The sequence below is a fragment of the Hypanus sabinus genome, chromosome 23 (assembly GCF_030144855.1).
Source record: "Hypanus sabinus isolate sHypSab1 chromosome 23, sHypSab1.hap1, whole genome shotgun sequence".
In the NCBI taxonomy this organism is placed as follows: domain Eukaryota; kingdom Metazoa; phylum Chordata; class Chondrichthyes; order Myliobatiformes; family Dasyatidae; genus Hypanus; species Hypanus sabinus.
This window is the reverse complement of record NC_082728.1, coordinates 54712147-54727881: the sequence shown is the minus strand read 5'-3', so window position 1 is coordinate 54727881 and position 15735 is coordinate 54712147.

Sequence of the window (15735 nt, the reverse complement as noted above, 5' to 3'; positions counted from 1 at the left end):
TGGACAGCATTAGAGTGGGGATTACAGCTTTTAGCTCTTCAAGGCTTCAGCGAGGAGAGGCTTGAGTGAGAGAATGTGAAAAGCTGTTGGTAGATTTTTTTAGTTTACTTATTGTTTCCTGCTTTATAATAGCACAGTTAGAGCAGTAGCGATACCAGTCAGTATAACTGAATGCTTCACTAGCAGGATGTGTGAAGGCATGAGACCCCCAGTGTCCTTGATGACTTCACCTGCAAGAAATATATCTGGCTACAACTTCCAACAGTCCACATTAAGGAGTTGAAACTGGAACTGGATGAACTCTGGATCATTCTGGAGGCTGAAGAGATGATAGATTGGACATATAGAGACGTAGTTTACCCAAGGTGCAGGACACAGGAAACTGGGTGACAGGAGGGCGAAAGAGGTTAAATAACTAATGCAGAGTACCCCTGTGGTCATCCTCCTCAACTTTGAATACTGTTGGGTGGGATGAACTAGCAGAGGAAAGTTCCAGTGGCACCAAGTCTGGCTCTGTAGCTCAGAAGTGAAGTCGGGGGGTGGGGGAGAAGAGGCAAGCTGTGGTAATAAGGGATTTATTAGCTAAGAGAACAGAAAGAAGGTTCTGTGGATGAGAACAAGTTTCCTGGATGAAATGTTGCCGCCCATATGCCAGGATCTGGAACATCTTGGACTGAGACCTCAGTACTATTAATTGGGGGGGGGGTGCTGTGAGCAGCCAGAAGTCCTGGTCCATATAGGTACCAATGACATAGGTAGGAAGAGGGACAAGATTCTGCGAAGTGAGTTCAGGGAGTCTGGCACTAAGTTAAAGTACAGGACCTCCAGGGTTGTGATCTCAGAATTTCTATCTGTGCCACATGCTAGTGAGGCCAAAAGTGGGAAGATCATATGGTTTAACACTTGTCTAGGGAGTTTCTGTAAGAGGGAGGGTTTCAGATTTTTGGATTATTTGGCTCTGTCCAGGGAAGGTGGGAAATGTACAGAAGAGACAATTTGCACCTATCCTAGTGGGAAGGCTTGCTAGTACTGCACAGGAAGGGTGGGGAGGACCTTAAACTAGAGTTGCAGAGGATGGGAACCAGAATGCCTGAAAAGATAGTAAGTGGTTGTGGAGACAGATGTTGTTAATACCTCAGAAAAAGTCTGGAATCAAAACTTTGAGCATAGTTCAACTAATGCTCTAAGCTGCATATATTTTAATGCAAGAAGTATAGTAGGAAAGAGAGATGAGCTCAACACCTAGAATTATGATGTTGTAGCCATTAGTGAGATTTGATTGCGGGAGGTGAAAGACTGGCAGTTCCATTGCTTTGGACGTGATAGAACAGGAAGAATGCCGGGGTGGCATTACCAGTCAAGAAAATTGTCATGGCAGTACTCAGTCAGAACAGACTGGAGAACTCATGTAATGAGGCATTAAGGGTGGAAATAGGTAATAAGAAAGATATAACCATGCTAATGGGGCTATATTACAGAACACCCAACAATCCATGGGATTTAGAGGAACTAATTTGTAGAGAGATTGCAAATTGCTGCAAGAAATATAAGGTTGTGACATAGGTGATTTTAACTTTCCAAATATTGAATAGGATTCTCGTACTGTAAAAGGACTAGATGGGATAGAGTTTGTCAAATGTGTTCAGGAACGTTTCCTCACTCAGTGCATCAAGTCAAGACAAGTCAATTCACTTTTTATTGTCATTTCAACCATTACTGCTGGTACAGTACACAGTAAAAACGAGACAACGTTTTTCAGGACCATGGTGTCACATGACAAAGTACAAAAAAACTAGACTGAGCTACATAAAAAACAACACAGAGAAAGCTACACTTGACTACAGTCCTACCCAGGACTGCATATAGTGCACAAAACAGTGCAGGCATTACAATAAATAATAAACAAGACAATAGGGCAGTAAGGTGTCAGCCCAGGCTCTGGATATTGAGGAGTCTGATAGCTTGGGGGAGAAAACTGTTACATTGTCTGGTCGTGAGAGCCTGAATGCTTTGGTGCCTTTTCCCAAATGGCAGGAGGGAGAAGAGTTTGTATGAGGGGTGCATGGGGTCCTTCATAATGCTGTTTGCTTTGCAGATGCAGCGTGTAGTGTAAATGTCCATAATGGTGGGAAGAGAGACCCCAATGATCTTCTCAGCTGACCTCACTATCCGCTGCAGGGTCTTGCGATCTGAGATGGTGCAATTTCCAAACCAGGCAGTGATGCAGCTGCTCAGGATGCTCTCAATACAACCCCTGTAGAATGTGATGAGGATGGTGGGGGGGGGGGGGGTAGGAGATGGTCTCTCCACAGCTTTTGCAGAAAGTAGAGATGCTGCTGGGCTTTCTTTGCTATGGAACTGGTGTTGAGGGATCAGGTGAGATTCTCTGCCAGGTGAACACCAAGAAATTTGGTGCTCTTAACGGTCTCTACCAAGGAGTCATCAATGTTCAATGGGGAGTGGTCGCTCTGTGCCCTTCTGAAGTCAACAATCATCTCTTTTGTTTTTTTTCACATTCAGAGACAAGTTGTTGGCTCTGCACCAGTCCGTTAGCCACTGCACCTCCTCCCTGTAAGCTGACTCATCATTCTGGCTGATGAGACCCACCACAGTCATGTCATCGGCGAACTTGATGATGTGGTTCAAGCTGTGTGTTGCAGCACAATCATGAGTCAGCAGAGCGAACAGCAGCAGATTGAGCACACAGCCCTGGGGAGCCCCCGTGCTCAGTGTGATGGAGTTGGTGATACTGCCTCCAATCAGGACTGACTGAGGTCTCCCAGTCAGGAAGTCCAGAATCCAGTTGCAGAGGGAGGCGTTCAGGCCCAGTAGGCTCAGCTTTCCATTCAGTTTCTGAGGGACAATTGTGTTGAATGCTGAACTGAAGTCTATGAACAGCATTTGAATGTACTTATCTTTTTTGTCCAGGTGGGTTAGGGCCAGGTGGAGGGTGATGGCATAGAAGTCCCAGTGAAAGAATGTGTAATATTTGAAATCTTATTGGGGAATGAGACAGGGCAGGTGACAGAAGTTTGTGTAAGGGAGCATTTTGGATCTAGTGATCATAATCCCATTAGTTTCAAGATAATTATGGAAAAGCGTATGTCTGGTCCTCAGGTTGAGATTCTAAACTTGACAAAGGCCAATTTTGATAGTATCAGAATTGATCTGGCAAGTGTGAATTGGGACAAACTGTTTTCTGGCAACGATGTACTTGGTAAGTGGGAGGCCTTCAAAAGTGAAATTTTTGAGAGTACAAAGCTTGTACATGCCTGTAAGAATAAATGGAAAAGATAACAGATTTTGAAAACCTTAGTTTTCAAAAGATATTGAGGCACTGGTTAAGAAAAACAAGGTGGTACATAGCAGGCATAACAGGTAGGAAGAAATTACATACTTCAGGAGCATAGGTTTGACATCGGTCATAGGTAAATTATTGGAAGGAGTACTAAGAGATAGGATCTACAAGTATTTAGATAGACAGGGACTTATTAGGGAGAGTCAACATGGCTTTGTGCATGGCAGGTCATGTTTAACAAATCTATTTGTTAATCCGTATCTTGGGTGATGATGAGCCTGTGTACAGAGAGGAAATTAAGAACCTAGTGGCAAGGTGCAAAGACAATAACCTTAATGTCAACAATAACAATAATGTCAACAAGACAAAGGAATTGGTTGTTGACTTCAGAAGGAGTAGCAGGCTATCTACATCAGTGGTGTGCAGGTGGAACAGGTCAAAAGCTTTAAGTTTGTCAGGGTGAATATCACAAATAACCTGACATGGTCTAACCAAGCAGAGTGCACTGCCAAAAAGGCCCACCAGCGCCTTTACTTCCTGAGAAAGCTGAAGAAATTTGGCCTGTCCCCTAAAACCCTCACTAATTTTTATAGATGCACCGTAGAAAGCATTCTTCTAGGGTGCATCACAACCTGGTATGGAAGTTGTCCTATCCAAGACAGGAAGAAGCTGCAGAAGATCGTGAACATAGTCCAGCACATCACACAAACCAATCTTCCATCCTTGGACTTACTTTACACCGCACACTGTCGGAGCAGTGCTGCCAGGTTAATCAAGGACACGACCCACCCAGCCAACACACATTTTGTCCCTCTTCCCTCCAGGAGAAGGTTCAGGAGCTTGAAGATTCATACGGCCAGATTTGGGAACAGCTTCTTTCCAACTGTGATAAGACTGCTGAACGGATCTTGATCCGGATCTGGGCCATACCTTCCAAATATCCAGACCTGATTTGCACTACCTTATTTTCCCTTTTCTATTTTCTAATTATAATTTATAATTTAACTTTTTACTGTATTTGCTTTGATTTGTACTCCAGGGAGCCCAAAGCACAAAATCAAATATCACTGTGATGATTGTATGCTCTAGTATCAATTGTTTGGTGACAATAAAGTAAAGTAAAGTAATTAGAGTTTTTCAAGGAGGTTACAAGGAAAGTGGATGTTGTCTACATGGACTTCAGTAAGGCCTTTGACAAGGTCCCGCATGGGAGTTTAGTTAGGAAGATTCAGTCACTAGGTATACATGGTGAAAAAAGTCTCATTTTTACTGTGTACTGTACCAGGAGTTATGGTCGAAATTACAATAAAAAATGACTTGATTTGACTACCTGTGACTCCACCCTTAGAGAATTTTGTATCTGTATTCCTAGATCCCTCTCTTCTACTGCACTCCTCAGTGCCCTACCATTTACTTCGTATGTTCTACCTTGGTTTTTCCTTCCAAAGTGCAATACCTCACACTTGTCTGTATCAAACTCCATCTGCCATTTTTCAGCCCATTTTTCCAGCTGGTCCAGATCTCTCTACAAGCTTTGAAAACCTTCCTCAGTGTCCACTACACCTCCAATCTTTGTAACATCAGCAAATTTGCTGATCCAATTTACCACATTATCATCCAGATCATTGATATAGATGACAAATAACAATGGATCCCTTTGGAACACCACTAGTCACAGGCCTCCACTCAGAGAAGCAATCCTCCACTACCACTCTCTGACTTCTCCCATTGAGCCAATATCTAATCCAATTTAATACCTCACCATGTGAAAACTTCTGGTAAATTAGAGGTGATTCACTTTGGCCCCAATACTGATGCACCTAAATCCTGAACTACCCTTCATTGTTGAGGTAGATGCATCCAAGTTTGGTGTTGGAGCTGTTTTGTGAGGTCTGTGACTGACAATGAGGTTCAGCCCTGCTTATTCTTTTCCATTCACCTGTTCCTTGCCAAGTGGAACTATGATGTTGGTAACCAAGAGGTCCTAGCTGTCATATAACATTAGAGCGGCACCACTGGTTGAAAATTTTGCCTGTATCCAGGAGACTAAATGCCTGATTCCCTGACAGGCTAGGTGGGTATTTTTTAAACATGCTTTAACTTTATTATTTCAAAGAATGTGAAAGCTGATGCCCTTTCCTGCAATAATGACTGTTCTGAGAAGGACTGCTCTCCAGAGTCCATAATATCCAGAGAGAACATTGTGGCTCTTGTTTGCCATTCCATTAAAGACACTATCAGTGAGGTACACTGTGTTGAACCCTTCCATGATGGGGTTACAGTGGGATGTTTGTTTGTTCCCCAGGCAGTAAGATCTGAGGTTTTCCAGTGGAGTCATGCTTCTTGTTTCGTGGGCCATCCTGGGCTGAGGGAAAAAATTTATTCAAAGCTGCTTTTGATGGCCAGAGAATGTGGGGGGATATGCAATCATTTGTGCATATCTGCTCTGTCTGTGCTCAACACAAATCTTCTAATCAGCGTCCCATTGGGGTTCTGCACCCTCTAACTGTCCAATAACATCCCTGGTCCCACATCACTATGGATTTCATTACCAGCCTCCCATCATCACAAGGTTACATTTAATATGGCGGTGGCAGAGCCATTTTTCTAAATCTGTTCACTTCAGTTAACCTGCCTAATCTTCCTTCTGCCAAAGAAGCTGCTGATGTTGTGTGACAGAACATTGTCAGGATTCAATGCGTTCCAGTTGACATTGTGTTTGATCATGACCCCAGTTCATCCCCCACTACTGAAAGCTTTCTAATCTTTGTTTGGCTCTTCTATCAGGTTTTCTTCAGGTTTCCACCCCCAGTCCAAAGGTCAGACCTCCACTGCTTTGTGTCCTCTCAAACATCCTCCTGGAACCAGTTCTTTATCTGTGCAGAACTGGTACATAATACTGCAAAGCTCTGGCACCGGCTTATCCCTATTTGAATGCCAGTTCAGGTTTCAGCTACCACTTTTCTCCAGCCAGGAAGCAGAAGTTGGGGTTCCAACTGCAGAGAAGTTTGTTGCTCGATGCAGGAGGACCTGGCGAAAGCTCTGAAACGTACCTCAATCCATCACCAGAAGCAAGCCAACATGAGGAAATTTATTTGTCCCTTCAGGCCAAGACTAAGTACTCACCTTTACGAGTCAAGTTCAGAAATTTGGCTTTGACATTTGTTTGATCATCAGACAAGTCAACCCTGTCATGTGCCAGCTTACTCTGGTCTAGGAGAGTAAGTCCCACTACTCATATTGCTCAGTTGAAACCAGTGGTAAGATCTCTTCTGTATCCTCCAGTTCCCTCTCCACCCCCTCTCATTGTAGGTGGTAGTCCCCTTAGTACAATGAAGAGGCTGCTTGACTCCCAACATTGTGGTCACACCCTCCACTACCTGGCTGCCTGGGAGGGATCTGATCCAGAGGAGTGTATAGACCTGCGAGTCGACATAGCACATCTTAGACCTGGACCTGATCCAGGATTTCCACCACCACTGTCTTGGGCCATCAGGAGGTGGCACTGTTACACCTCTAACTAGCCACCAAAGGGAGGCAGAGATGACAAGGCCAACTCCCTCCTGATCACCTGAATATTAGGTTAATTATTAGCTCATTGTCATCACCTGTGCCTTGTCCCTTGTTTCTTTGCTCAGCTTTGAAATTATCTTCTGTAAGAAAAGCCTTTGTTTGTAGGAACTTCTAGTTTCTGAAACTCTAGCTGATGTGTTTTTGGAATTTGACTTTGCCCGTGAATTGTTTGGACCTTCTGGCTGTACCTTGTCTGCTAAGGAATCTAGTAAAGCTTTTTTCCCTTCTAATTTTGTGTGACTTTTCTCAGCAACTGGTTCCTTAAGATTGTTATATCCTGAGGTGGAAATTCTCCCTCAAAGACGGAGCCTTAAAATGCACCTCAAAGAGCCTCTGACAATCAAGTCCAGCTGCTGTGTGGCTTGGCAACTAAACCCAGCGGAACAGTTCCTACTGAAGGAGAAGGGGCAAAGACAGGTCTCTGGCACCTTAAAAACAGTTGTTTCAGGCAAATCAGGCTCATCTAGAAGAAGGAAAACTCTGATCTCAAACTTATATAACCATATAACAATTACAGCATGGAAACAGGCCATCTCGGCCCTTCTAGTCCATGCTGAACACTTACTCTGCTGCCTTGCAGCTATACCCACTCATGGGAAAGGCTTCGGGAGTAAGACCCCAGGGAAAAATCCAGAGCTGAGTCCTTAAAGCTAACTACATTGAGTTCAGTGTTGACTGGCAACTCCTGTGACACCGCTGCTGCCAGACTGTAACAATCTCTGCTGTTTCTTTGCATTCATCAGATGCATAGAGAAGGGGAGCTTACTACATGGGCAACAGCTTGCTCCTGATATCATATTGCCAAGGCTTGCAAATCTAGACAGCTAGGATATCGCTAGGATATCCATGGACAACTCTAACTGATGGAAGCCTCAGACTGAGACTCTCTGCAGTTGGGTTCACCACTACTCTATATGAGGGAAGTTAAAACTGTAGTTACCTTTTCAGCTGTGACACATGGTGGATTCCAAACTGGAATTCTGTTCTTTCTCATCCAGAACTGGCCATCCACACCATTATGTTCAATGATCAGCATTTCCAGGTCTCTGTTCTCTTTGATGATGGCAGCCCAGTGCCAAGCATGGACATATACAAGCTCTTGATTTCTCTCTCTGCTGGGACTAGCTCACTATCTCAAAAGTCTGCTTTTTAACAACACCCTTTCATCCTTCAACAAATTGGATCTTTCAACAAAGACATCCTTTCACACATTAATGATAAGAAACTTCAGTGGCTTATCCCACTTTGTTTTCATCCCACTCTATTTTTCATTATCCCTCCTGATCTTTCCTTCTCGATCTCTAAACAGACTCCACAGCAGAAGTTCCAGCTGCAAACCTGTAAATTCCCAAGTTAATGAACTCCAAGGCCAATGCAATTTTGAAATCTTCTTCTAGCTACCATGCCTAATTCCTTGGTCAAGGAATCTCACACCAGACTGCCAGACTCTGGACCTATTAAGACCATAAGATATAGGAGCAAAAGCAGACCACTCAGTCCATCGAGTCTGCCCCACCATTCAATAACCATTCAATGATCCAATTCTTCCAGTCATCCCCACTCCTCCACCTTCACCCTATGATGCCCTGGCTAATCAAGAACTTATCTATTTCTGCCTTAAATACACCAAATGACTTGGCATCCACAGCCACCTGTGGCAACAAATTCCACAGATTTACCACCCTCTGTCTAAAGTAATTTCTCCGTACCTCAGTTCTAAATGGACGTTCTTCAATCCTGAGGTTGTGCCCTCTTGTCCTATAATCCCCTACCATGGGAAATAACTTAGCCACATCTAATCTGTTCAGGCCTTTTAACATTTGAAATGTTTCTATGAGATTCCCCCCCCCCCCCCAGCCCAAGAACTGCCAGATGTTCCATTCATTCCTGGAATCATTCTTGTGAATCTCCTCTGAACCTTCTCCAATGTCCATATATCCTTTCTAAAATAAGGAGCCCAAAACTGCACACAATACTCTAAATGTGGTCTCACAAGTGCCTTATAGAGCCTCAACATCACATCCCTGCTCTTATATTCTATACCTCTAGAAATGAATGCAAACATTGCATTCACGTTCTTCATAACTGACTCAGCCTGGAGGTTAATCTTTAGGGTATCTTGCACAAGGACTCCCAAGTCCCTTTGCATCTCTACATTTTGAATTGTTTTCCCATCTAAATAATAGTCTGCCTGTTTATTTCTTCCACCAAAGTGCATGACAATACACTTTCCAACATTGTATTTCATTTGTCACTTCTTTGCCCATTCCCCTAAACTATCTAAGTCTCTCTGCAGGATCTCTGTTTCCTCAACACTACCTGCTCCTCCTCATATCTTTGTATCATCAGCAAATTTAGCCGCAAATCCATTAATACTGTAGTCCAAATCATTGACATACATCGTAAAAAGTAGCGGTCCCAACACCGACCCCTGTAGAACTCCACTGGTAAGTGGCTGCCAGCCAGAATAGGATCCCTTTATTCCCACTCTATGTTTTCTACCGACCATCCAATGCTCCACCCATACTACAAACCTCCCTGTAATTCCATAGGCTCTTATCTTGCTGAGCAGCGTCATGTGAAGCACCTTGTCAAAGGCCTTCTGAAAATCCAAGTACACCAGGTCTACTACACCTCCTTTGTCTACCCTGCATGTAATTTCCTAGATAATTTTTAAGGTAAGGACATGTTTGGCACAGCTTTATGGGGCAAAGGGTTTGTATTGTGCTGTCAGTTTTCTATGTTTCTACTACATCTCCTTTGTCTACCCTGCTTGTAATTTCAGTAGGTGTGTCAGACTGGGTTTTCCTTTTAGGAAACCATGTTGGCTTTGATCTATCTTGTCATATGCCTCCAAGTACTTCATAATCTCATCCCTAACAATTGATTCCAACAACATCCCATGCACTGATATCAGGCTAACAGGTCTAACAGATCTAACAGGTCTGCCTCTTTGTGGGTTATGTGGAACAGTCTATGCTCCAAATCTATACTGGCACCACTCCCCAACTTTTCCTCCACTACATTGACGACTACATTGGTGCTGATTCCTGCACCCATGCTGAGCTCGTCAATTTCATCGACTTTGCCACTAACTTTCACCCAGACCTTAAGTTCACTTAGTCCATCTCAGACACTTCTCTCCCCTTTCTTGATCTCTCAGTCTCCATCTCTGGAGACAGACTATCCACTGACATCTTCTACAAACCCACTGACTCCCATAACTATCTTGACTATACCTCTTCCCACCCTGGCCAATGCAAAAATGCCATCCCCTATTCCCAGTTCCTCCGTCTCCGCCGCATCTGCTCCCAGGATGAGGCTTTCCGTTCCAGGACTTCTCAAATGTCCTCTTTCTTTTAGGATCATGATTTCCCTTCTGGCGTCATCAAAGATGCCCTCACCCACATCTCCTCCACTTCCCGCACTTCAGCCTTTAACCCATCACACCACAACAGGGACAGGGTTCCCCTTGTCCTCACCTACCACCCCTCCAGCCTCCGGATACAACATATTATCCTCCACAACTTCCGTCACCTTCAACGGGACCCCACCACCAAGCACATCTTTCCCTCCCTTCCCTTCTCAGCTTTTCGCAGGGATCGTTCCCTCCACGACCACCTGGTCCACATGTCCCTCCCCACAGAACTCCCACCTGGCACTTATCCCTGCAAGCGCAAATGCTACACCTGTCCCCACACCTCCCCCCTTACCACTATTCCAGGCCCCAGACAGTCCTTCCAAGTGAGGCAACACTTCACCTGCGAGTCTGCTGGAGTCGTCTATTGCACCCGGTGCTCCCAGTGCGGCCTCCTCTACAACGGCGAGACCTGACGCAGATTGGGGGACTGCTTCGTCGAGCACCTCTGCTCCATCCGTCACAATAGACAGGACCTCCCGGTTGCCACCCACTTCAACTCTGCCTCTCATTCCTATCTAGATATGTCCATACATGACCTCCTCTAATGCCATGATGAGGCCAAACTCAGGTTGGAGGAGCAACAACTCATCTACCGTCTGGGTAGCCTCCAGCCTGGTGGTATGAACACTGAATTCTCCAATTTTTGGTAATTCCCACCCCCTCCCCCTTCCCCTATCCCAGGTCCCTCTCTGCTTCTCTCCCCTTTCAACTTTCTGCTTCTTTATCTCTACAGTTCTTTCATGCTTATCCCCTCCCCCTCCCCCCTTTATCTTTCCTCTGATTGGTTTTCCACCTGGTGCCTCTAGGCCCTACCCCTCCCCTATCTCTATTACTGGGCTTCGTCCCTCTCTTCCCCCCCCCATTCCTGATGAAGGGTCTTGGTCCGAAATGTTGCCTACTCTTTTCTCACGGATGCTGCCTGACCTGCTGAGTTCTTCCAGCGTTATGTATGTATTCTTTGATCCACAGCATCTGCAGTTGTATTTTTGTGTTTTGATGTCTATAGTTTTCTTTCTGCTGCCTCCCACCCTTCTTAAATAGCGAATTAACATATGCAGTTTTCCAGTCATACAGTACAATGGCTGTATCTATTGATTCTTGGAAGATCATCACTAATGCCTCCGCAATCTCTCCAGCTACTTCCTTCAGAACACGAGGGTGCATCCCATCAAGTCCAGGAGCTTTATCCACGCTCAGACAATTAAGCTTCCTGGTCATCTTCTCAGTCATAATTTTCACTGCATAGACTTCACTTTCCTGATAATCTTGACTGTTTGGTATATTGCAGACGTCTTCCACTGCGAAGACTGATGCAAAATACACATTCAGTTCCTCTGCCATCCCTGCATCTCTCATTACAATATCTACAGTGTCATTTTGTATTGGTCCTATATCAACCTTCAACTCTCTTTTACCCTTTATATACTTAAAAAAGCTTTTAGTATCTTCTTTGATAATAGTCACTAGCTTCCTTTCATAATTTGTCTTTTCCTTTCTAATGACCTGCTTAGTTTCCTTCTGCAAGTTTTTAAAAGCTTCCTAATCCTCTATCTTCCCACTAGCTCTGGCTTCCTCGTATGCTCTCTCTTTTGTTTTACTTTGGTTCTGACTTCATTTGTCAGCCACGGCAGTGTCCTTCCCTTTGAAATTTCTTCTTATTTGGAATATATCTGTCTTGCACTTCCCTCATTTTTCACAGTAACACCAGCCATTGCTGCCCTATTGTCCTTCCTGCAAATGTCCCTTTCCAGTCAACATCGGCCAGTTCCCCTCTGATGCCATTGTAATTTCCTTTATTCCACTGAAATACCAACACATTGGATTTTATTTTTGTTCTTCTCAAATTTCAATGCGAACTCGATCATATTGTGATCACTGTTCCCTAAGGGTTCCTTAACCTTAAGCTCACTTATCACCTCTGGATCACTGCAAAACACCCAAACCAGCACAGCTGATTCCCTAGTGGACTCAACAAAAAACTGTTCTAAAAAGCCATCTCTTAGACATTATGCAAATTCTCTCTCGATATCCCATCGATCTGGTTTTCCCAATTCACTTTCATGTTAAAATCCACAACATTTATCATGACATTGCTTTTCTGACATGCCTTTTCTATCTCCTGCTGTAATTTGTAATCTACATCCCAACTGTCATTTGGAGGCGTGTATACAGCTGCCATCAAGGTCCTTTTCCCCTTGTCATTTCTTAACTCAACCCATCGAAACACTCCACTTCCAATCTTTTGTCATCTCTTTCTAATGATTTAATATTATTCCTTATACACAGAGTCACACCACCCCCTCTTTCCGAGACCCCTCCACCTGACCCTAACACACCTGGACAAAAATGACACATACGTTTGAATGCTGTTCATAGACTTCATTTCAGCATTCTACACAATCATCCCTCAGAAACTGATTGGAAAGCTGAGCCTACAGGGCCTGAACACCTCCCTCTGCAACTGGATCCTAGACTTCCTGACTGGGAGACCTCAGTCAGTCCGGATTGGGGCAGCATCTCCAACATCATCACACTGAGTCCACTGCTGTTCACTCTGCTGACCTACGACTGTGCTGCAACACACAGCTTGAATCACATAATCAAGTTCACCGATAACACAACCATGGTGGGTCTCATCAGCAAGAATGATGAGTCAGCTTACAGAGAGGAGGTGCAGCAGCTAACGGACTGATGCAGAGCCAACAACCTGTCTGTGAATGTGAATGAAACAAAAGAGATAGCTGTTGACTTCAGGAGGGCAAAGAGCAACCACTCCCCACTGAACATCGACGGCTCCTCAGTAGAGATCGTTAAGAGCACCAAATTTCTTGGCGTTCACTTGGTGGAGATTCTGACCTGGTCCCTCAACACCAGCTCCATAGCAAAGAGAAGCCCAGCAATGTCTCTACTTTCTGCGAAGGCTGAGGAAAGTACATCTCCCAACACCCATTCTCATCACATTCTACAGGGGTTGTATTGAGAGCATCCTGAGCAGCTACATCACTGCCTGGTTCGGAAATTGCACCATCTCAGATCGCAAGACTCTGCAGCAGATAGTGAGGTCAACTGAGAAGATCATCGGGGTCTCTCTTCCCACCATTACAGACAGTTACTCTACATGGTGCATCCGCAAAGCAAACAGCATTATGAAGGACCCCACACACCCCTCATATAAACTCTTCTCCCTCCTGCCATTTGGGAAAAGGCTCTGAAGCATTCAGGCTTTCACAACCAGACTATGTAACAGTTTCTTCCCCCAAGCTATCAGGATCCTCAATACCCAGAGCCTGGACTGACACCTTACTGCCTTATTGTCTTGTTTATTATTTATTGTAATGCCTGCACTGTTTTGTGCACTATATGCAGTCCTGGATAGGTCTGTAGTCCAGTATAGTTCTTTTTTCTGTGTTGTTTTTTACGTAGTTCAGTCTAGTTTTTGTCCTGTGTCATGTAACACCATGGTCCTGAAAAAACATTGTCTCATTTTTACTATGCACTGTACCAGCAGTTATGGTCAAAATGACAATAAAAAGTGACTTGACTTGACTTTGGATTCAGGTGTAACCCATCTTTTTTGTACAGGTCATACCTCCCCCAGACGAGGCCACAGTGATCCAGGGATCTGAAGCCCTGCCCCCTACACCAGTCCCTCAGCCATGATATGTCTGATCATGCTATTCTTGTACATGCAAGCACATGGCACAGGCAGCAATCCTGAGAATACTAATCTGGAAGGCCTGCTTTTTAGGTTCCTACTTAACTCCCTAAATTCTCTCTTCAAGACCTCCTCCCTTTTTCTACCTGTGTCATTGGTACCAACCTGTACCAAGACTTCTGACTATTCACCCTCTCCCTTCAGAATAGTGTGGACCCGATCTGATTCGTCCACCTCCAGTATTCTCAACCCATCTCGAACTCTCTTGACCTGTTCCGATCTAGTCATCACTAATTGACTGTATGAATTTTACCACTGCCCTTACTGACTCACTTACAGCTCTGCTCACTAACAAAATGATGGAGGAACTCAGAAGGTCAGACAGCATCTATGGAAATGAATAAACAACAACTGATGTTTCAGGATGGGACCCTTCTGTCTGACCTGTTGAGTTCCTCCAGCATTGTGTGTGTGTGTGTGTGTGTGTGTGTGTGTGTGTGTGTGTGTGTGTGTGTGTGTGTGTGTGTGTTGCTTTTGGATTTCCAGCATTTATTAAATGTCTTGTGTTCTGATTCACTAAGACCAACTCCAGGATAATCTGGGTCCAGATCACTGATCTCATTTCCTTGGGGGATTTTCCCTCCACAACCTCCACCCTCATACTCCAAATTGCACAGGTCCCTAACTCCAGTATGACTCTACTGAGTAAATATGACCTTGTAGAGGTGATCTCAAAGTCTCTGGGTTCCATTATCTCCTTTTTTTAGCAAAACTAAGGATGAAACTGGCAGCCTATCCACTAATCGTTGATGGAAACATTGACAATATTTAGTTAAAATCAATTCAGTAACATAAGGAACAGTTGGGTGGCATAGTGGTGTTAGTGGTTAGCACAACACTTTACAATACAGGTGACCCATTCCCTCCAATGCCTGTAAGGAGTTTTTATGTCCTCCCCATGACTGTGTGGGTTTCATCAGGCAACTCTGGTTTCTTCCCACAGTCCTGGTTTGTAGACTCATTGGTCATTGTAAATTGTCCTCTGATTAGGCTGGGGTTAGATAGGGGTTGCAGGGCAGTTTGGCTGAAGAGCTGGAAACGGCCTATTTTATGCTGTATCTCAATAAATAAAGTAGCTCTTCCATGCTAATCTCCAGGATGGTGTGAAAAATCTATACATCCTCCAACATCAATCTGTGTACCTGTATTTTTCATTGTCACAGTCTTTGTAAGTATGTGATTGTAGATTTATGCATGCCTGCTAATGGTGACTTTAGTGCTGCACCAGCCCTTACCACATAGGACCCATCTACTCTCCATAAATTCTGTTTCCTTTATAACTTTTCCATTTATAAAGCTCTGAAAATGAGAGATTTTGATTACTTCCACAATAGCAATCACAAAGTGTTGCTCTTACAGTACTTGCTAGAATGAATATTTAAAGGTTTGAAAGTGTGCTTATATTTGGAATTACTGTCTGCAAAATAATTTGAGCTTGATGTATGAGTTTGTATAGTATGTTTGTGCACTTGTGTGGGTCTCTGTGCATTCAGTATGTGTTTGTGTCTACTTAGTTGTGTGTGTGGTGTCTGTGCATATATTTGTATATGTTAGTGTACAGTAGCAGACTACTTACAAGCTGCTAAATCAAATCTGGCATAAATCAGTCAAATCTTGAACTGAAATAAGAACACAGATGTTGGACATTCTCAGTAGTTTCATGCAAACAGCTTTCATCAGTCTTTTCAATACAAGAACGTCTCAAGCATAAACACACGTGCTATTTTT